The sequence below is a fragment of the Panthera pardus genome, unplaced genomic scaffold (genome assembly GCF_024362965.1).
Source record: "Panthera pardus isolate Hobbes unplaced genomic scaffold, ASM2436296v1 HiC_scaffold_11, whole genome shotgun sequence".
NCBI classification, from domain to species: domain Eukaryota; kingdom Metazoa; phylum Chordata; class Mammalia; order Carnivora; family Felidae; genus Panthera; species Panthera pardus.
In genome coordinates, this window is record NW_026526666.1 from 54,550,892 (window position 1) to 54,574,554 (window position 23,663).

General features: G+C 43.1%; 1 long non-coding RNA gene across 1 annotated transcript; it reads right to left on the minus strand.

The window, feature by feature from the left end:
* Positions 1-803: 803 nt before the first annotated feature.
* LOC109266741 (uncharacterized) lies at positions 804-23,381 on the minus strand. Its single transcript, XR_008417073.1, has 4 exons — positions 21,175-23,381; positions 8,654-8,886; positions 4,278-4,587; positions 804-905 (listed from the first exon to the last, which is right to left on the minus strand). It is a non-coding gene; the product is annotated as an uncharacterized LOC109266741 (long non-coding RNA).
* Between the last annotated feature and the right edge of the window lie 282 nt (positions 23,382-23,663).

Genomic DNA, 23,663 nt, shown 5'->3' on the forward strand with positions numbered 1-23,663 from the left:
TAAGACATGGAAACAACTTAAGGGTCCACTGACAGATGAATGGCTAAAGAAAATGTGATATATATATATATATATATATATATATATATATACACACACACACACACACACACACACTCATATGAATATTATTCAACAATAAAACAAAATAAAGAAATCTGCCATTTGTGACAAGATGGGTGGTTGTTGAGGGTATTATGCTAAGCAAAATAAGTCAAAGATAAATACAGTATGATCTCACTTATATGTGGAATCTCAGACACTGAACTCATAGATACAGAGAACAGATTGGTGGTTGCCAGAGGCCAGAGATGGGGGGTTGATGAAATGGGTGAATGTGGTCAAAAGGTATAAACTTCCAGTTATAAGATAAATAAATCCTGAGGATGTAACTAACATACAGCATGGTGACTATAATTAATACTGCATTGTATATTTGAAACTTGTTGAGAGAGTATATCTTAAAAGTTCTCATCACAAGGAAAAAGAAATTGTAACTATGTGAGGTGATCGAACTTATTGTGGTCATCATTTCACAATATAGAGAGATTTCAAATAATTACTTTGTATGCCTTGGATTAATACAGTGTTACATATCAATGATATCTCAAACTAGAAAGTAAAAAAAAAAGATGCTGAGAACAATGTCTACAGAGTACCTACCACCAGAGATTTATTTGTCATTATTGGCTTTAGGCCTTGCAGCCTGGAAGACAGTGAGCAAGTTACTTAGTCTCCCTGGGCTTGAATATCATCATTTTTAAAATGGGAGAAATACTACCTGTCAAACCTACAGCACTCACCTTATTGGATCTTTCAACTTCACACCTTGGATGGGCTTTCCTGCTTCTGAGATCCCCTTGTAACAAAGCCATGGTTCAGGCTGACCCACAAAGATAGGGCACCTGAAAGGGGAGAGAGGGACTCAGTCATTCTTCTCCTCTCAGTACATGCTTCTACTACTGATTCAGTACGAATGGTGTCCTTCCATGTGCATGACACATGCTAGCTCAGCTCACTTGCTCTGCTCTCGGGAATTTGGTGGAGGTACACAGGACTCCTTCTTGCTCCCTGCCTACTTGCTACTCTGTCAGCCACCACCTGGAAAGCCCTTTCTAGATTGACCTGCAGCTACTCTGCCCCAAATATGCAGGAAAAACCAAGCTGTGCATGGCTTCCCTGCCCTTGGGGTCTATCCCTCCTGATGTCCCCCTTTCTTTGACCCTGGGCCCCAGATAGTAAGAAACAACTTCTCTGTTGTCCTCAGGGCAAGAGCATGGAGGGGGATGAGACCCTCAACACAGAGCAATGTGCACTCCGGTTTGGGGACTGGAAAGCAATAATGCACCCAGTTGTCCAAATTAGAAAATTCGATTCAGTCATGCCCGATAGGTCCCCCCACCAAGTCCTGGCAATCCTAATTAACTGATATTTATTCAAAGTAGTACATTTTTCATCATCCCTATTGCTATTACCTTAGTTTTAGTCTCATCCTGAGCCACCCGGAACATGGCAAACATTCCCACCCTGCTCCAGCCTCTTCCTCCATGCCAGAAAAAAACTTGCTAATTACTTAGCCATTTTCCAGTGGTTCCCCAGCTCCTATGGGATAATCAAAACCTTGCACTTATGAACCTTAATAGTTCAGCTGTGGCTTTCCTCCATTCCCATGCCATGCCATTTCCCCCATACACAAGCTTTGCTGCAACCAAATTGAATTTCTCCCCAGGCCCCGAACATACCATCTTCTCAACAAGCTCAGCCTTTGAATAGCATCTTAAATGTCACTGCCTCTAGGAAGCCTCCCAGCTCTTCCAAGCAGGACTAGCTATTGGGCTTCACAGCACTTTGTACCTATTTCCATCAGCACACATACCATGTTATGGTGTAGTTGTGTGTCTATACAGGCAATCCAGATCTTAGTCCCATAGAGCTGGATAAGGTTCGTTGAATTCCAGTTCTATGCCCTGTGGAAATCTGAAGCCTTTCCTATAGTTTTTGTGAATTCCCAAAGGTCTGTATTTTCCTTGTCCTCCAACTGCAATTCCTGCTTCTATGCATGCTGCCTCTGGTCTGCACAATGTTGACCCCAATGTGACCAGGGCCATCATGTAAGGCTATATAAATTTTGCCCTGCTCAAGGGCACAAAGCTAAGGGGGAAAGGAGGTCTGAAAAACCAGCCTGTGCCCTACTCACCTTCTATACCCACCCAGAAGGGACACCTTTCTCCAATTTGCACAAATGTGTAATGAGGGCTGGCAGTGGTCCTGTGCCCTTCCCAAATTTCCAATACAAATCCTTCCTTATAGTGAACATTTGTGATATCAAAGACTACTTAAATGGTGGGTGAGGGGAGAGCAGGGTAAAATGCAGGCAGTGGCATTTCTATTCTTAAAATACTGTTTTAAGTTTCCTCTCCACCAGGGAAATTTTACTGCCATTTCCTATACATAATCCCCAACCTCACACCAACTCATTGGATCCTTTCATCCCTCCCATTTCTGTTCTACTACCCTTCTTTTCCCTTCCCTTCTCTCCTTCTCCCCCACCCCTTCTTCCTCTTCCTTTCCTTCCTCCCCTCTTCCTCCTCTCTCCCCTTCCTCTCCTTCTCCTTCTTCTATCTCTCATTTTCCCAGGAGCAACTTAACCACTTTATTTGTTCTTCATTTTTCGGCCAACACAGACTCTCTCTTTCACCTCAGAAGTTTATCAAGATGTTTTTGCAAACAAAGAATGTTCATTCCCTAAAGGATGCCAGTTAACATCTACTGTTAAAGCACATTTCAAATTATTACACATATGTCTGTTTCCCCCCATGTCTATTAATTCTTGGAGGGTAGAAGTTGTGTTTCTGGGGTGCCCTTCTTAGATTTTTCAGTCAATATTTAGTAAAAGGACTGAAGCCATTTGGAGCTAATTAAGACCAGGCTCAAGTTTTCACTCTGCCACTTATTCACTGAGGACTTTAGACAATTAGCCTAACTCTTGGAGCCTCAGTTCTTTCATCTACAAAAACATCAGGACTAGCATGAGGGAAGTGAGGCACACAGGGCTCAAAATTTAAGGAGGCACTCACTTGTAGGTTTGACAAAATTTAAGAAGCCTGAGAGTGAGTGCCTCCTTAAATTTTGTACTTTGGGAAACTTACTTGCTTTGCCCTAGTCCTGACCCAGATTATAAAATAGGGATAATAAAGGTATCCATATTGTGAGCCACTAGCATTTTTTTACTGAGTTTTAGTGAGTGTTTTAAGTGTAGTTCCTATTATCATTTCAAGCTGCTTTATATGACATTGTTCAGGAGAATTGTTAAATTTAATAGAAGCTATTTGAAAAGTAATGTTTAGAGTTATAATGATTCAAACAGACTTCTAATAATTTTCAACTTGGTGGAAAACAATGTTTTATACACACATTTGTTGTCCTAGGAGTTGGAATATATATGAATACCTCTTCACGTCTTGTCCCGAGTTATCATTACATAGAGTTGTCATGTGAGAAGCAGTTCATTGTTTATCTTGGAATATCTGTCCACAGGAATTTTGGTTAAGCCTCATATTTGACATCATTGTTGGATTTATATGTCCATAGCATCTTAATCCAATGCCTGTCTCTCCCAATTGGCGTCATAGATGCCTATATTTGTACCTCAAGTTTCATTGCTCTAAAAGACAAATGTCCATCAAGTTGGGTGTTTCAACACTCCCAGGTTGGACATGTGCCCAGGTGCCCTTGGAAAAGTGTGCCTCTCCTGGCAAACTGCCATGAAAATTCTCATTGCATGTCTTCTCTTTGGTTTTCAAACAAGATCCCATTCTGACATGTCTGACTCCTCTAATGTTCTCTTTTTAAAAAAATTCTTCCTAACTTGTTGTGATGAGCACTGGATATTATATGTAATAGTCACTAAACTCTACTCCTGAAACCAACACTACCCTATATGGTAACTAACTTGAATTTAAATAAAATATTGGAAAAAAAATCTTCCTGACATTAAAACAATGCCTTCAGAGGGCATTAGGTCAGGTATAATGCATACTCAGGTATAATATATATAATTTCTTATATAAACCTCTGGGGAAAAAATTATGATTATTTTGAAATATACTAAACTCACCCATAAAGTTAGAGCAAGCTTTTAAAACTGTAAATGTCTGGACTCAACTTAGTAAAATCTTCACAAGGAAGTGTCATAGTGCTCCCTCTGGGTAAAAATAAAAAAGCTGAGCCACCCCCACCTCCTCCCCCCACTCCCCTCCCCCAGTCAACACACACACCTAAGGCTTCCCATGGTGAAAATTCCATGTCATGTAGCTCATCTGAAGTAAGATCATCCTCAAATAGCCTTTAAACTGGGTGAAACTTCATCCAGCTGTTTTCCCACAATGTGATGCCAAAGAAATGCTCAGGGACTTAAACACGTTTATGTAGTGGTGGTTGATGATTGACAGGTGAGAATGTCAGGTGGGCTGAGGGACACTGAACAGCGGCAGGCAGTACTCGGCACATAGCAAGGCTTCCATCGATGCTATTATCTGTTGTGTGGGACATGCAGAGTGCAGAAGGGTACACACTCCGTCATTACGTCTACGAGAAACAAATGAGGAAATACACGTAAAGCAAAAAGACATCCAGAAACTACATGAAAATGTCAACAACAGTTGTGTTTGGACGACCAGGAATTCTTTCCCTTTCTTCTTTTCGATATATTCTCATTTTTCTTTAATGAATTGTATTATGTTTATCATGTTACTAAATTTTGAAAGATATTTTTGAGCTGCTCTGTTTTGTCTGCTCTCAGCCTTTATAAATCAAATACTCTCAAGACCTCTGAGGTGTTTGTCCTGAGAGAAAGGATGTGAGGGTGACTTCAGGGGAACTGACAGAGAGCCGTCCTCTGGCAATAAAGCTAATTGCTTTTTTACTTTTTCTTTTTGTCTTTTTCTTTTTTGTTTTCCCTTTTCTTTTTCTTCTTCCACCCTCCTTCCCTCCCTAAGTGGAGCTGAATCAATGATTTGCAGCTGGGAGAGCGGCCACAATTATTTCTCTAATTATTTTTTTCTACCAAAAATTCCCATTGCCAAAGCTGCCTTTGTGCAAAATGAAAACACATAAACATTTACAAGCTTGTTGTTATTGCTTTTTAAGCAAAACAAAAATGAATTTATCCTAAAAGCAGCCAGACGGTGTGAGTCGACCTATTTTTTTTTAGTTTAAGTTCCTTTTTTTACACCAGCAGATTTAGTAGCCAGAAACTGCCGGAGTCTCTTCACAGAATCCGAGCAACATAAAGACATTGACCTCCGTTAAACTCCTGACCAGCCCATCCAGTGAATAAAGTAAACAAAAAGCCCACAACTAAAGCTTGATTTTATGCCCCAGCTGTGGGACAGGATGTGAATTTTTTAAAACAAACAAACCAACAACAAAATGCAACCACTACCACCAACACCCCAGCATAAGGTGTGGCCCCACTCACCCAGAGCAGCACGAGTCCTTCCCCGAATGCTCCTGCACTAAACCCTGCATGAAGCATGACTCAGAGCTCTGGGACTGTAAGAGCCCAGCCAGAGTTCACCTGGCATTAATTAAAAGCTTTGACTCAGGTGGTATATATGGAGGGACTTAGCATAAGTCAGTGCAGCAGTTGACAACCTTGAATGCACTGTCCTGATTCTTTGTGGTGAAAGGAGGGAGGGGGTTAAAATGATTGAGCACCCCTACAGCTCAGGCCCCCTCACCTACCTTAGCTCGGTTCATCTCTACAACGACCCTGTGAGGTGAGGATTAGTGTTCCCATTTTGCAGGAACAAAATGAGGAAACTGGGGCCTAAAGAAGTAAAGTAACTTGGGGAGTGTCACCCAGTAAGTTCTTGGCAGAGCTAGGAATAAAACCCAGCTTCCCTTCCAGTTGCCCAGTAAGGATGGACTGGGAACCCCATAGTTTGAAGGATGCATCCCAGGAATCTCAAACCTGTTCTTTACCCAAATATTCAAGTACCTCTGCCCGATCCTGTGTCTAAACGGGCTTCTGAGTGGTTTAAAGGAAAGGTGGGGTTCTTTTTTAAATGACATTTTTGCTCATGGTGTGCTTATGACACCATAGCAACCATAACTTCCCATGGAGTCCGTGACCAGGTCTTAGGAGATGAAGAGGGTGATCCTGTCTTGTCTCTGAATCTTGTCACCAGATAGCACAGGAGCCAGGCTCTTCCAGCCTGATCCTAAAGTGGCTACAGCTCCCTCAGCAGGCTTTAGTTTAGCCTGGAAGGTTATGGGGTTAGAAGATAATGGGAAAATATTTTAGGACCAACTCCTCATAAAAGAACAGGAAGGCCTGGGAGAGGATTTCCCCAAATCTTATCTATTCCTGGTTGGACAACAGTCAATCTTCAGGACGGTGACACATCACAGTAAAAGGGCTGATTGCTGTAATCTTGATAAAGTTCTCAACCCAATGTTAAAATCAGGAGAAGATGCTTTTTGAAAAAATGTATGTCATAAGGAGGTCTTTTCAAAATTAACAGTATACTTTAAGGCACTCAAATAATTTGTCTATTCTAAAGCCTCATGTCTTAATCAACTATTACAAAATCTTCCCTCTTTAGAATCTGGGCAGGATTTTGAATTGGGCACTGATTAGTTTGGGGCAAGAGGGGATTGGTAGGCATTCACTTGGGGTAGGGAGAGATTTAGTTCTTTTTGAAAAGAAGGAGCAGAAGTGAAATAGATATAAAAAGGTAACCCTCCTCACCAGGCCTTGGTTCCCACCGCTGAACTGCTGAGTCTATAAGCAGGCTCCTGCTTCATAAGAAAATGACCCCTTAATTTTGGCTCAAATTTCCTTTTAGTCATAATTACCTGTTATTATAATAATCTTATTACCACAATACAAAGCTCTAGAGGATAGGGAAAATATAAAAATCACCACTAATCCTATCACCAGCCCATAACAACATTTCAGGGTTTTGTTTTGGTTTTTTTTTTCCCTCCTGCAAGTCTTTTTCCCTCTGTATGAGCTTCATTCATCCATTCAACAAATATTTACTGGAGAACTGCTATGTGTCAGATACTGAGTTCTCCATTGTTATAGCCATTGTGCTAAACACAACCTTTCCCCTCATTCTCACTGAATAGTACAAACAGCTTATATTTCTAGCATTAGAAAAAAAAGGCAACATAAAACCCCTCAAAATTAAACTCTATCCTTGAAGCTCAAGGTGATGTCCCAGGAGCACCTTAGGAGATCCTCAGTGTGGGAAATGACTGGAGATCTAAACTCTGGTTATTTCCTATTCATTTATGCAAGGAGAGGGGACCTCAGCTAGTCAGAGAGCCTGGTCTATCACTCATCTCCAGGCCCGTCAGCCCCAATTACTGAGACCTTGACTGAAGGACAAATGTCCTCCCAGAAAGGAGCAAGCCTTCCCCTCCACACCTCCTGCACCTTCTCACCTCCACTGACCTGGAGCCTGGGCAGTCTGGAGGCCTTGGGCACTTTGTCCCAAAGAGCACAAAACTAGATAATCTAGACAATCTGTTGTGCTCCTTGGGCCCTTGGAACAAACAAGATAGTAGTCCCCAGTTTGCCCATCTTGCCCTCCATGACAGTCAGCCTGGAGCCATACTCCCTCCAGGTCCTTGGCCCCCTGTGCCACCAACATTGGAACATAAATGCAGAAACCACCAATCTTTCCGGGATCCAACAGCCAGTACAGGGTACCTGTGTCTCCAGCCCACCTGGCAGGAACCCAGCACCGTCCTCCCACCCCTCTTGTCGCCCTCTCCCCTCCCCAACTTCACGGCCCTAAACCGCCTCTTCCCGTGTTCATCACATCCCCACACAAAGCTCGGGAGGGAAATTGAGCTGAGAGCACATGGGGAGACAATGGGTCCAGCAGACTTCTTGGAGGCCTCCTCCTAATGCAGAGGGGCTTTCTCAATGTGAAAGGCCCTGAGGAAATAGGGCCTTCATCTCCTTCCCCAAGGGTCACTCACCCCAACTTCCATCATGGTCTTTGTTCTTAGAACAAAAGCAGCATACATGAGGCCAGAAAAAAAAAAATTCATGTGACTATAGATACAGTCAAAATCTCTTGATGATGATTTGTTCCCATTTTAAACATGAGGAAATTTAGGCTCAGAGAGGTTCTGTGACCTGCCTAAGGTCACACAGCTAGTAAGTAGAGAAGATGGGATTTGGACCCAGGCAATCTCACTGCAGAGCATGAGTCCTAAAAACTGTCCTACATCACCTCCATGCCAGTTACATGGTACCTACTATGTGCCAGGCATTATGCTGGGGCCTTTATATAGGTTTCTTTAGTAACAAAACAACCCTATGAGGAGATTGTATCTAATCACAGTAAGTAATTTTCTGGACTCAAATGGACTCTGCCTACAATCTTTTAAATTCAATTAAGGCTATCACCTCTGATTTTGTGCCCTTTCTCCTCTGCTTTGATGTGCCACATTACAAAGAATGTGAATTTCAGTGTGGAATAGGCCTGCATTCAAATCCCAGCTCGCCCATATATCAGCTCTATAACCTCGAGGCTCAGTTTCTTCACACATAAAACAGAGGTACATAGAACTTCCCAGTGGGTTGGGGGAAGAGGTAGTTAAGTGAGAGAGTATGGGTAAAGCATGATACCTAACATCGGTGTCCAGTAAATGACAATGCTTATTAGTAATAAACAGCAAGTATCGAAACAATGCACGTTCGGCACTTCCTGGCTTTGCTGCAGAAGCTCCACAAGTCGGCACATGGTGTATTAGAAAAGAGTTCAGTGATATTTATCCAACGTCCTTATTTACATGAGAAACATGATATGACAGCTTTGCTCCTCGTCAGCTTGCAAGCGTGAGCACCTTGAGTCATACTACCTGTTCATAAAACAAGGATAATAATGTACTTATTCAACTCACCTGAACCATATGCTTCCCCACACTTCTCCATTCTCACTCTTCCTAATTTCCACAAGACAAAATGTTATTTTCTCTGTGGATAAACTCTCAGACACAGAATCCGAAGCAGGTTCCAGGCTCTGAGCTGTCAGCAGAGAGCCCCATGTGGGGCTCGAACCCATGGACTGTGAGATCATGACCTGAGCCAAAGTCGGATGCTCAACTGACTGAGCCACCCAGGCGCCCCAGGATATTTGCCATCTAAAAAAAAAGTGTCAACTTTGGGGTTTGGGCATGGTGGGAGCAGTTTCAATCTTGGATGGTGGCAATGAAGAATGCACAATTTTTTTCATTCTATCCAGCCCTACTTTTAACTGAGTTTGGCCTTATAAGTAGCTCCTAACTGCAGTAAAAGGAAAGAATGCTGAGCCTGACGTCAGGAAACCTGCTTTTTATTTTTCTTATTCATTTTTTTAATATTTATTTATTTTTGAGAGAGAGAGAGCACAAGTGGAGCAGGGACAGAGAGAGAGAGAGAGAGAGAGAGAGAGAGAATCCAAAGCAGGCTTCGTGCTGTCAACACAGAGCCTGACCTGGGGCTCAAACTCACAAACCATGAGATCATGACCTGAGATGAAATCAAGAGTCACACACTCAGCCAAATGAGCCACCCAGGCACCTAGGAAACCTGCTTTTTAGCTTTACCCTTGTCAAACACTAGCTCTCGAATTCTAAGTGAGTCAACAGATTCCTGGGAGCCTCCATTTTCCTATCTGTAAAAAGGGAGAAAACGCCTAGCTGCTAGTGTTGTGAGGCTTAAAAAAGATAATGGACACAAAAGCACTCTGAAAATCCTGGATAGCCAAAAGACATGAGATGTTATTGTGGACTGTACTGATTAAACTCTAAATTATCATTGATAACCATAATACTAACAGTAAGTTCCAGTTGCATTTAATTTCTGGTAAAAAGCACTTTCCAGAATGACATCCAGCTTTAGTCTGTGGTCATATAGTTTACTGGTAAATACTTGTGTATGGGTAGCAAGTGACATCCCAGATGTGTCTATGCCAACAGTAATGCAAGACAGCAATCGTTCCAATGTCTGATTCCTCCTCTCTGAAAGATGTTGTCCCATTGTAAGTAATGGCACACATTTGGTATATTTTGAGAGTGGCAAGTGGCCATTGTGGCTAGAGGAGAGTGAGCCAGGGAGATGGCGGGAGGGAATGAGTTCAAAGAAGCAGTAATAGACAAGGGTTTGTGGCATCATGGAAGGGGAAAGCCACCCAGAGGGCTGTGAGCAGAGCATGATGTGATCCAGCTTGGGTCTAACTGGATTAGTCCTCGTGGAAACAGGGAGGCCATGAGAAGAACATAATCTCTACAAGAGGCATGGTGGCTTGGAGTAGGGAGCTAGTGGTGGAGATGGTGAGAAGTGACAGGAGTCTGAATAGAAGAAATGATGTGTAGGAGAGAATGATGTCAAGGATGAACCCAGATTTTGGCCTGAGCAACTGGAAAGAAGACAGTGGAGCAGGTCATGGGGAGGCCAAGAGTTCTGCTTTTAAAAATATTTGCAAGCATTATACTTTTGAGTTTTACTTAAAAAATTTCCCATATATGATTTAAAAAAAAATAGGGGCGCCTGGGTGGCTCAGTCGGTTAAGCTGCCGACTTCGGCTCAGGTCATGATCTCAGGGTCCGTGAGTTCGAGCCCCGCGTTGGGCTCTGTGCTGACAAGCTCGGAGCCTGGAGCCTGTTTCAGATTCTGTGTCTCCCTCTCTCTCTGACCCTCCCCTCTTCATGCTCTGTCTCTCTGTCTCAAAAATAAAACATTAAAAAAAAAATAAATTTTTTAAAAACATAAATAAAAAATAAAGGGACCACATACACATAACCTGCATTATACTTTTCAAAACAATTTCTCATCCACAACCTCATTTGGTCCTTGTGAAAAGCAGTCTTGTGAAATTGCTGCTACTCTCCCTACTGTATCAGTGAGAATTCAAGCAGAGACGTGGAATCACTGTGGTTGACAGAAAATAAGGGATTTGTTTGAGAATTAAGACCTTCTGCAAGTGTATGAACTGCCGGAGAAGTGTGTGGGGTGTTGTGCCTACTGTTGACACAGGTCAGTGGACTGCAAGTTGGGAAGGAAAGCTAGATGTGAAGTGATACGAGCAAGAACAAACCAGAACCCACATGAAAAATCTGGACCTCATATAGATTGACTGGAACCCTTGTCTGTCTTCTGCCACCTCCAATCTCAGTGTCATGGATGAGCTGTAGGAGAAGCTGTGCCCTTTGCACCCAACTACACATACTCTGGCCAGGACTTGACAAAGCTAGGATCGAGGATCTAGGAGGATCTAGGAGGAGCTAGAGGCCCTGTGGGCCCACCTCTGTCAACTAGCTGAGCTAGTAAATCAGCAGCAAAGTGCATGTGCTGCCACAGTGCCTGCCACAGCTTGAAAAGGGTTCCTGCCCTCTTGTAGTGTTGGTGGGAATGCAAACTGGTGCAGCCACTCTGGAAAACAGTGTGGAGGTTCCTCAAAAAATTAAAAATAGACCTACCCTATGACCCAGCAATAGCACTGCTAGGAATTTATCCAAGGGATACAGGAGTACTGATGCATAGGGGCACTTGTACCCCAATGTTTACAGCAGCACTCTCAACAATAGCCAAATTATGGAAAGAGCCTAAATGTCCATCAACTGATGAATGGATAAAGAAATTGTGGTTTATATACACAATGGAGTACTACGTGGCAATGAGAAAGAATGAAATATGGCCCTTTGTAGCAACGTGGATGGAACTGGAGAGTGTGATGCTAAGTGAAATAAGCCATACAGAGAAAGACAGATACCATATGGTTTCACTCTTATGTGGATCCTGAGAAACTTAACAGAAACCCATGGGGGAAGGGAAGGAGAAAAAAAAAAGAGGTTAGAGTGGGAGAGAGCCAAAGCATAAGAGACTCTTAAAAACTGAGAACAAACTGAGGGTTGATGGGGGATGGGAGGGAGGGGTGGGTGGGTGATGGGTATTGAGGAGGGCACCTTTTGGGATGACCACTGGGTGTTGTATGGAAACCAGTTTGACAATAAACTTCATATATTGAAAAAAAAAAAAGAAAGAAAAGGGTTCCTGCTTCACTCCCACCTTCCAAATCTAGCAAAATGTGTCTTGGAGCCAACTTGAAATGGAATCCACCAGCTTATGAGTTGCTAGAAAGACTCATAGCTTTGAATACCCAAGTGGACAATTTGTTAAATAAAAGGAAGGGAATTCTGGGAACCAGGATCCCAGCTTAGCTAAGTTGACATGGTATAAAACCACCACACTTACTTTACAAGTGAAGAAAATTACCACCCAGAGAAGTCAACCAACTTGCCCATTGTCTTGCAGAACACTGGTAGCATTTTATCAGGTCCCAGGTTTGCTGACCCCTTGCCAACTGACTTTAGTTCATATTCTTTGAATGCTTGCTATGTGGCAGACACTGAATCATCACATCCTATGCTCGCCACAAGTCTATAGAATAGGCATTATTATGCCCGTTTATAGATGAACATGCTGAGGCTCAAACAGAAGTCAATGAACCAATGTAACATGGCTATGGAAAGGGAAAGCTGAGACTCAAACACAGGCTGGTCAGACCTCAAGCCTCACACTCTTAGCCTCCCTCTGGGCGTGTGGTCTTTCCTGCCACTAACTCCATGCCCGCCCTCTTTCCCAGGGTGGAGTATCCGAACATGGCTCACACTAAGAGAAATCCTGACACCCCAGCTTCTCCTCTGTAGCCTGTGGTGCTGGTCTGTGGCCAGTTCCCTGCCACTCCAGGGACAGTGTAAACCCACGGTGGGAAGTGCTCTGGTTTGTGCAATTAGGAGGTGCACCGAAGGAAACATGTACTCCAAACACGATGGGGCAAAAGCACCAGAACACAGCTCGGACCTGGAAGAAGCCCGTCTGCTCTTGGCCACAGTAACCAGAAGCCTAAAAATCAAGCAAATGTTCTCTCGATGCTGAGAAATTTCCCATGATTCCAGAGAGGCCAGGAAATAGAGCTGGGTGGGGGTAGAGGAAGGCCTAATGAATGCTTTAGTAATGAAACTTAAGATCTGTGGCTTTGGAGTTAGCAAATAACTCTATATTCGTTTAATTCTCTTGATGATGACCCTAATAATATTAATAACATCCATTATTACTCATTGCAGTTGACTGTTTATTTTGTGCCAGGCTCTCTTCTAAGCATTTCACATTAATTAACCCAGTTATCCCACACAGTAAGCATTTAGAGTAGGGAGTATTATTGTCACCATTTTACAAATGGGGACGCTGAGGCACAGAAAGTTTAAATAACTAGCCCACAATTATAGGAGCCCAGGGAGTCTGCCTCCAGAGCATAACCTCTCAACCTTTACCCTAATCTGTCCCTCAACAACCCTGTGACAGAGGGAGACAGAAAGGGAGAGTGGCAGGACTATGGTTCCCATTTTGCAGATGAGGAAACTGAAGCTTGGGATGGTTGAATAAGACATCTAAAGCCTTCCTGGCAAGCCAGGTTTGAAGCCAGAGCTGTTGGACTACAAAGCCCATGCTCTTTCCACTCTGCCACTCAGCCCTGTTAAGTGAGTGGCACATTCAGGACTTGAGACCAAGTCTAACACAAGCCCAACCACAGTTGCTTATGATTTGCTAGAAAGACTCATAGCTTTGAATACCCAAGTGGACAATTTGTTAAATAAAGTCAGCCTAGAGGCCCAAAGCTATCTGCCTGGTGAGTGAAAGGGTGCTCTCACACTTTCAGCCAGGAAAGTACCAACACTGACTTCCCCACCTTGGAAATGTTGCCTCACACCCTGGAACCAAAAGAACAAAAATATTCTGATTCTTGGAAGTCAGACAACCCCAACTCTGGTCTATGGCCCTAACTGTGGTCACCTCAGTGTTCAGCCCCTTGGAGAAAATGGTGTAGCCACTTATCCATAATTCAACAAAATTCATTCATCTAGCATGGCCTTACTAGGCATCCTCTTCATACAGACACACTACGGGGGGTGGGGAGGACATACACAAAGGAGCTCACGCACAGCTCCTGCCTTCAGTGACTTTATTGGGTACCTGGAAAATTCCAGTTCCTTCCCACGACCTTCCCCACCTATACCACTTAACCAAATAATGTCAAGAAACACTATCACAGGAACCAATGGAAGTTAGTAGGAAACAGCTGATAAAAATTTCTTTCATCATTGACTCAGTTAATAAGTAAATATACGTTGAGTTTCTCTTATTTGTCAGGCACTCTGCTAGGCACTTTGGAGGCGAATCACATTTAATCTTCAAAACACCCCTGTATAGTAGGTATTACTATCTTTATTTTACAGATAAGGAAACTGAGACACATGGAAGGAGAATGACTTGCTCAAGATTATCCTGGGGGTTAGTGTTAGTAATTATAGAACCCAAATCTGACTTCCAACTCAGAGTTCTTTTATTTCATTGATCTATTTTTTTAATGTAAGCTCTATGCCCAACATGGGGCTTGAACTCATGTCCCTGAGATCAAGAGTCATATGCTCTACCAAGCAAGCCAGCCAGGTGCCAGGTTCTTTTAATCCCATCATACTAGAAAGGGAATTATAAGATCCTGGAGATCCAAGAAACGGGGAGTGAGAGGGGCAAATTGATGAGAAGCTAATTAAAGTTTTCTTTTTTTACCTACCAGTGAAAAGCAGAAGTGACTAAGACAGCTAGTTACCCAACAACGTGACCTGTTCCCCATCCATAGTGGACAGATGTTGCAGAAAGTGACTGCCAAGCCAGGTCTCCCTTTCCCCTTGCATCATGCTATGGCCATGTGACTTGTTCTCACCAATAGAATGTGGACAAAAGCAATGTATATCACTTTTATGTCTGAGTATTTAAGAAGTAGGTGTGCTTTCTACTCCCACTTCTCCCATTGGCTGGTGGACGGCAGAGAGTCCTGTGGACACTGGGATCCCGCAACCCTCTTGGGAGAAGAGCACCTTGGTAAACAGATATGTCTGAGCTTGATGTGAACGAGAAATGAATTTCTATTCTGTTGGTCCATTATACATTTGGGAGGAGCTGTTACTTATTACAGCATCTAGCATGACTTTAACTAAATGTGGTGGCCATATTTAGGCCAACATGCTAGGATCTGGGTTATTCATTCCACATTACAGGTAGTAAAGAAATCAATCTATCTGTACCTGTATCAAATCACAGTTACATATAGGCTAATCAGCCTTTCTAAGGACAGGAAAGGCCCTTGATCAGAGGTGCAACCTTCACTAGACAGTGAGGATTCCAAGGACAAGAGCTGTCTCACTGTTCTCTGCATCCCATGTCTCGGACAGTGCCTGGCTCCTGGTGAACATCCAATGTGTGCTTAATGAACAGATAATTTCCCAGGACCTCTTTGCCACCAGAAGATAGTAAACGGATGCAAGACTGAAACTTAGTGGCAGATACCTTGAAACCAGAAACAAAGGGAGTATTTCTAAAATGTCCAGGAGAGAATCTTAACTAAGTCTTGAGCCTCCTCTCCACCAGACAGACCCGACAAACACAAGAGCAGATAGCAATACGGAAATATTTGGGACTTACAACAACATTACACTTATAGTAAAACAAAAGAAGAAATCCCTCAATAAAATACCCTTGTGAAGGCCCCAACAGGGAAGGTTTCCTATATCATGAGCTGAAGGATTTCAATCCTGTCCTAATCCATGACCGGCCCTCGTATTCCCAAAGGATTTTTCTGCTTAGAAAGTTTTATGGGGAGGGCCTTGAAATACCCTGGGGGAGAGCTTATGGTAAATGTTTTAACAGGGTACAGTAGCCAAAATATGATACTTGATGTGGAAGAAAACCCAGATGGTGGCTGAGATGTCAGGAAATACAATTTTCTGTTTTATCTGGGGAAATTTTTTTCCCTGAATTCCAGAACCTATGGTGATCTGGCCTCATAGAGAGTCAACTTGAAGCCTCAACACGAAAGGATCTCTTTGTATTTGTTAGGGAGGGGGTCCTGGACCACTACATCTGGGACCACTCAGCAGCTGGACTAGGTCCCTCTAACTAAGCTGCAGCAGAATTCAAATGATTTGACTAAGAAAGAGATTCATTCATTTGAAGGCCTGTGGGCTGATAAACATGAATGAGTTGACGAGAACCCATGCTAGATGACATGTGCCCTGCAGATATTGCTTCTTTACCATGGATACTTTGAAGATATTTATCTTCACAATAACCCTGAAAAGAGGTATCATGCTACCACCTTACAAATTCATCAACTGAGGCATGCCGGCCATCCAGCCAGGAAATGGCAGGGTCTGGCTTCAAGTCCAAGTCTTAGAGGATGCCAAAACTGCAGACGCCCCTTGGGTAGTACCCTCCTGACTCCTGATCCAACATGTTTCCCACCACAGCACCGCTGCCTGGGGCAAAGGGAAAGACATTCCTGCCTTAAATTACACACAGTGCCTCCACGTTAGGATTTGGTTTTGCTAAAGGGACAGGGCTAAAATATCTATAATTTAAAGGCTCAGGAGATACCATAAATACATGAGCTCTCAGGAAACTCCTTGGCCCCTCACTTTGGTGTCTAGTTAATTCAATTGCCATCACCACCAAAGGCAATAGCATACATTTCTCCTCTTTTGCTTCTATCCTTATGAGCACAGTGTTAGCTGTTGTTCTATAACCTTCTTTTACGATGAGGTGCCTGAAATATAACACTCTCAGCATTTTAGAGCACAAAACTGACTTTAACACATTATGGTACATTTGGGGATTCAAACCTCTTGGAAGCAGGTCAAATGCAGGTACCGAGTTTGCTGCAGAATTCGGCTAGCTGAGTCGGACACATAAAGCTGCCTTTGCATTCCAACCTGTTATACCTCTAAGCCCAGCTCGATGATTTCCCCAAGCCCCAAAGCTGGGGAATGCCAAGCTCATTCTGGCTGGAAACCAAGTACAGTCTCCAGAGCTTAGACCAAAATTGTTTTTTCCAGGACCCCTTGACATGCCTATGTCACCTGCCTCCTTTTCTGAGCCCCTCTGAATTCCCCTCTCTCTAGGCCAGCCATTCTTGCTCTCTACCCCAACCTCCTCTCATAAAGTTTTCTTTTCCTTTTTTATCCTTGTCCTGTGGAATAATCATTTAAAAATTTTTTATATCCCTTGGTATTTAAAACTGCCTACTTATCACAAAAATAGGACAAAAAGCATCATCCACATCCTGCCACTTGCCCTTCCCTAGTTCATTTGCAGACATAATACCTACAGAGTTAGCATATTTATATCATAGGTACAATTTGGGCAGCTGCTATATTCCTTTATGGCTGGGTGGCAAATGGATTTCATCTCTTGTCCTGACTCTGTTCAGCCTACCTGGGCAGCTGACTTAAAAGATCCTAGACTCAGCAGGTAAGTGTGCTGGGACAATTCGTGTTTTTGCCATTGACTCATGTTATGGAGAAAGGACAGTGTGGGAGCACACAGACATACTTGCTTTTCTATATTGTCAATGTTTGTGGTAGTTGTCTGATAATATCATCTGTACCAATTCTTCCCATCCCTGGGGGCATGGAAGTCGAGTCTATTTCCCATTGAATCTGGGCTGGCTTTTTGACCAGTTTTGACCACTAAAAGGCAGTGAAAGTGACACCATGACTTCTAGCCCTTTGAGGTTTTTTTTTTTTTTTTTTTTTTTTTAGTTTATTTATTTATTTTAAGGTGGGGACAGAGAGAGAAGGAGAGAGAGAATCCCAAGCAGGCTTCTTGCTGTCAGCACAGAGCCTGACGTGGGACTTGATCTCACAAACCATGAGATCATTACCTGATCCAAAATTAAGAGTCAGACACTTAACTGACTGAGCCACACAAGTGCCCTAGTCCTTTGAGGTCTTAAAGCCTCTTGGGATCTAGCCGCCATGTAAAGAAATTTCAGTTGGACTAGACGGGAGATCCCATGGAGAGAAAGAGAAGCCCAGTCAGCCCCAGATGTTCCAGCCACCTCAGTGTAGAACCAGGCACGGGAATGAAACTACCTTGGTTACATAGCCCACGCTAGGTTCCTAGCTAAATGCATCCACATGAGTGACCCCGTCAGTATGACATGCACCAGAAGAATTTTCCAGTAGAACCCAGCCAATCCACAGAATCATGAGAAATAATACAATGTTGTGGGTTTGACCACAATTTGGGGTTTTCTGTTACATAGCAGTAGATAACACATATGACACGATTATTTTACTGGCTGATTTTCCTAATTTCCACTTTAGACCATCAAGTCACCTCTTGCATAACATATTCCCTGACCCCTCTCCACCCAGATGGAAATTGCAATTCTCTCTTTTGTGTCCCTTCTGACTCTTCAGCTGTCTCCTCTCCTGGACTGTGGATTGCTGGAGGCCACCGTCTGGATTTCATTCATATGTGTACCACCAGCTGGCATAGTGAGTGGTAAGAGCTCAATAAGTGTTTGATGAATGAACCCAATTAGTAAGTTTACCATTGCACTGTGTCTTCCCTCTGCTTGCACTACTGCCTCCCCTCCCCCATGCACTGGCAAGTCTCCCTCACTTCACCAAATCTCTTATCAGCAAGGACTTCCTCTACCGCCATATTCAAAATAGCAACTTCCTCTATCCCTCTATAGCCTTTTATCACTTTTATTTTCCTTGATAACCTGTTAACTCTCTGAGAGCTTATATACCTATTTCCGGCATGTCTCTCCCCATTAGACTGTAAGCTCATGATGTCAGAGACTTGTTTTATTCACTGCCATGCCCCAGTACCAAGAACAACACTTGACATCTAGTAGGTGTTCAATAAATATTGTTGGATGAATAAATAACTTAATATATGTATCATAACAAGAACTACAAATTTTGGTAGTTTTCTCACTTTGAATTTGGGCTGTCCTGTATTTCAGCTTTGAGCCTTTGTGGTAGGCATGGTTAGCACACACCAATATCCAGTTCTCTCTTCCTGCCTGGGCCTATAGAAGACTAGTCATCCCAACAATTTTGCAGTTAGGTGTGGCCATGTGAGTAGATCTGGCCGCAGGGAGTGAGGGGAAGTGACAGCTAGCACTTCCAGGCTGAAGCACAGCTGAGAGAATGTGTTTTCTCCACAAGCTCTCACCCTGCCTTATGTTGAGATGATGGGGACACCAAATCAAAGGAGTGTGGGATTGTGGAGACACTGTATGGAGAACAGCTGTCCTGGAGAGTCGCCCATAACCACAGGGGACTTTTCATGAGTCAGAAATAAACTTGTGTTAAGTCACTGAGATTTTAGAGTGGGCTGTTAGTACAACAGCCTAGCCCAACCTGATCCAAAAGAGCCTATTTGGTTCAAATTCCTTTAAATCTGAGAAATAGATGAGGCACATGTGTGGGAAGGAGGGAAAGAATGAGGTGTTTCCATCACCCAACTACTAATCTACAATTTCAAAGCACAGAAGTGCAGACACTCAGAGAAGTGTCTGCTCTGAGCCAGGCATGATGCCAAATCCTAAGCGAGGCACTGAGGAAACAGGGATGGATCTGACCCTATCCTTCTCCTCACAGAGCTCACAGACCAGTAAGAGAGACAGGCATGTTACTAAAATATGATGGAATATTGCATGGGTATAGTTATATGTACAAAATGCTCAGGGCACACAGAGGGTGGGACAATTCTTTCTGCCTGTTTCCGTATTAAGGTCACTCTGGGCTTAGCTGAACAGGCACTGTTCCTAGAATACTCACAGGAGCCAGACCAGGTCAGACTATGTCTGACAGTTAAAGTGGGCAAACAAGAAAAGGGGGCAAAGTTTTCCTTCCTTCCTTATCATCCCTGCTGTTGTCTCCTGCATTCTGGCTCTCCTTTCCCAATGTGGAAGGCCTCCCCTGGCTCTGCATGTCTTCCCTGAGGCCTGTCCCCTAAAATCAAAGCTCTAAGCTGCTGTACTAGTCAGGATTCTCCAGAGAAACAGGGTGATTGATTGATTGGTTGTAAGGAATTGGCTCATGTAGTTATGGAGGCTGAGAAGTCCCAAAATCTATAATCACAAAGTCGGAAACCCAGGAGAACCAGTGTTGTAGTTCTAGTCCAAGTTCACAGGCTTGAGAATCAAGACAGGCAACAGTGTAACTTCTGGCCTGAAAGCCTGCAGTCTCAAGACCCAAGAAGAGCCAATGTTTCAGTTCAAGTCCCAGGGCAGCAGTCAAGCAGGAGGAGTTCCCTCTTACTCAGCTTTTTTTGTTCTATTCAGACCTTCAATCGATTGCATGAGGCCCACCCACATTAGAGAGCGCAATCTGCTTTACTCAGTCTATTGATTCAAATGTTAATCTTATCCAAAAAGAGCCTCACAGGCAAATCCAAAAAATATTTGACCAAATGTCTGGGCACCCCATGGCCAGTCAAGCTGACACATAAAATTAGCCATCGCAGCTGGTGACACTTGTCCTGCCTGCTTTCCCATTGATTCATGGTCAGTTCACCTTAGGAAGCAAAAAGGAGAGGAAGAGAATCCAATAAAACATTGCACAATGACAATGAAAATAAATCTCATTCATTTAGTGGCTATGGATAGCCAGGCATGTTAGACACATGCTCTCTAATCTTTGTAACAACACTGCAACATGGGAAGAATGAGCCTTATTCTCTAGAAGGAACTTCAAGGTCAGAGAGGTTGAGTACCTGGCCCAAAGTCGCACTACCAATAAGTCATTGTATCTGCTAGTGGCTCTTAGAAGTCTGTACAGCACAGGCTTCTATCTCCTGCCCTGTGATCCCTGCCCAAGATCCTGACTTTCACATCTGTTCTGCCAGCTCTGGAGCCCTATGGTTATAGTTTCCTTCCTGTGTATGTGCAATAGTGAAGTAAAAAATCCCAGCTACCTGCCACTTAATAAAAGGATGTGGTCATGTCAGCATGAAGACAGCAGGGCAGTAGATCAGCCGATTGCAAGAGTTTCAGGAATTCATATTCCCTGACTTCTCCCAGCAACCTCACCTTGCTACTTCTGCAAAGTCATTAAGGGAACAGCTTCTGGTCCGGAAGGTGTCTTCCAAGGGCACCCATGGGAAGATAATTCAGAAGCTGGTGCTCTGATGACAAGGGTCTTCTGTATCTGTTGCCCTTGAGCCTGGAGACCTCTATCATTTCTCTGCCTAGGTTAGTTTTATAGACTCTTGAGGAACCATGAGGCTGCCACTTTAAAACAGCTCCTTACCCTTTATTCACTGGTCACTTCAAGTATATGATCCAATTGCTTCTCCAATCGGAAACAATTAAGGAGGAGGTAGTGAAGTCAGCCAGCTGGAGTGCAGGTGGCCTCAGGAAAAGTCAGAAGGACTGTTGTCACTGTACCTTTGGGTGCACAACAAGAGGACAATGAGTCAAAACATAAGCATAAGCCAATGTCTTCACCCGTTCTGGCTGCTGTAACAGAAAACTGCATAGTAGATGGTTTATAACAACAAAAGCTTATTTCTCAGAGTTCTGGAGACTGGAAAGTCCAAGATCGAGGTTCTGGTGGATTCGGTGTCTGTTGGGCCCATTTCCTGGTTCACAAACAGCTGTCTTCTTGCTATAACCTGACTTGGCTAGAGGGGAAGAGAGGGCTCTCTGGGACCTCTCTTTTAAGGATACTATTCCCAATTCACGAGGGCTCTGCCAAAGGCCCCACTTTCAAATATCACCACATTGGGAATTAGGTTTTAACATATAGTTTTAGGGGGCACAAATATTCAGTCAATAGCAGGCAAGGAGCACAAGATCTTTAGGAACAAAACATTTTTAATGTTCATCTTCTGCTGAGAAACTGTTAGCCCAAGAACCAGGACATTTCCTTGGTTACAAAATTAAACTCTGTGAGGGTAAAGGGCAAGATAAACATGCCATTCTAAGAGTTTCTGAGGACAAACCCAGTGACTGTGTGTGTGTGTGTGTGTGTGTGTGTGTGTCTTTAAAATAGTTCTTACCTACAATTGCAGTTGGGCCAAGACCAGAACGCTTACTCTAAAATCCACACAAACACCATGCATCCTCCATTTCATCCAACGTCACCTGTACAAGAGACACGTTTAGTATAAGAAAACACTTATTCTTCCCATCTGAAATACAAGCTCTTGGGATTTCACAGGGACCTTTTGAGGAAAATCTATAACCAGTGATTTTTCAGTCTTTGTTTTGGACTCCAAACAAATAAAAAAAATAAATATTGGTGTTTCTACCAGCAACAATAACTCATTATGGCATAGACATAGAGTTTTACTGCAGGATGGGAGGGTGGGGTGAAGAGAGGGCATGTGTGAACTAAACAAGCCCCTCAAATGATTTGGATGCACAATGGAGAGATAATTAGCGTGGACTTCTACATGACACAGATCCTAATAGGGGACTGCCTAGTCCAGCTTCGTAGACCAGACAGATCTCACTTTATTTCTCCTTTGTCTAATTTAAATTTAAACAAATATTTATTAACAAGACAATTAAAAATAAACTTGAATCTCTTTGGATCACTCTCTGTTTTCTTTTTATCTTTTCTAGAAAATTAAACCAGCCAGGAGCTGCATTTGCAGGAGGACATGGACTTTGGAATCAGAGAGATCCAGGCTTGAATTCTAGTTCCTCTCGAGGCAGGGCACTAAATCCCTTGAACCTCAGTTTCCTCATCCTTGGACCCAGATAATCCTATCACCTTTTAGCATTTGAAGTGTCTTTTATGCAACAGACACTCACTAAATGTTTTCTGGTCCACTGCCTCTCACTGTAGGTTACCTCCCAAGTACATTTCTAAGAATTGGCCTGTTGTATATATTTGTCATTTTTAATAGCTCTAGAGTATTCCATTGTGATAATGTCAAAATTTTCCCTGCCATTTCTCCAGTGGCATTTGGATTGTTTCTATTTTCCTTTCTTATGAATTGTACTGCTATGAACATCTTTAGACAGATTACTTTTTTCTCCTTATTTCCGTGAAATAAATTCCCAGCAGTAGAATTACTGGATCGAAGAGTAGGAACAGCTTTGTAGCCCTTGTTATTTATTGCCAGATGAATTTTCATTTTCTAAGAAACTGTCATCTGAGCGAGCCCAGCATATGTGGTAGATATTACGAACGGTTTCCATCTGTCACTGCTGTTCCTGTCACAAGACGTACTGGAGAAACCATTCCCAGACTCTCAAATCCCATGAAGGGCACTAAGTGGTAGGAAATGTGGAGTAAATAGAGAAGAAATATAAAGACCTGGAATGTGTACAGATGCAGGGCTGGGAGAGTGAAGGTTGATCAAGTTCTCTGCATTTAGGGATTAGGATATGACAAGACCAAGTACTTTTGTCTGGACATAAAGGATGCTAGAGGACAATTCTTCAAATAAGTTCATGTTTACTCTTTTTATTCTATATACATTTATGAGCACTTACCTAACTTAACTCACCACCGGCATTTATGTGGTGTCAGAACCTGCCCACCCCACCCCCACCCCCGCCGCCCCCACTCACTTTAAAGTTTGAGAAAGGTGAGAGGTGAAAGTCTGGCCCTGCTTACCAAGGGCTTCTTTCTACTAAGATACTGGAAGAGAAGAGACTTGCTTAAGAAGCTAAGGAAGCCACATTAAGGGTATGAGTAGAGCCTAAAATCAGAGGCAAAGAATAAAACTGAGCTACAGAACACAAACAAGAGCTTCCCTGGGATAAGCAAATAAAAGAGAAGCA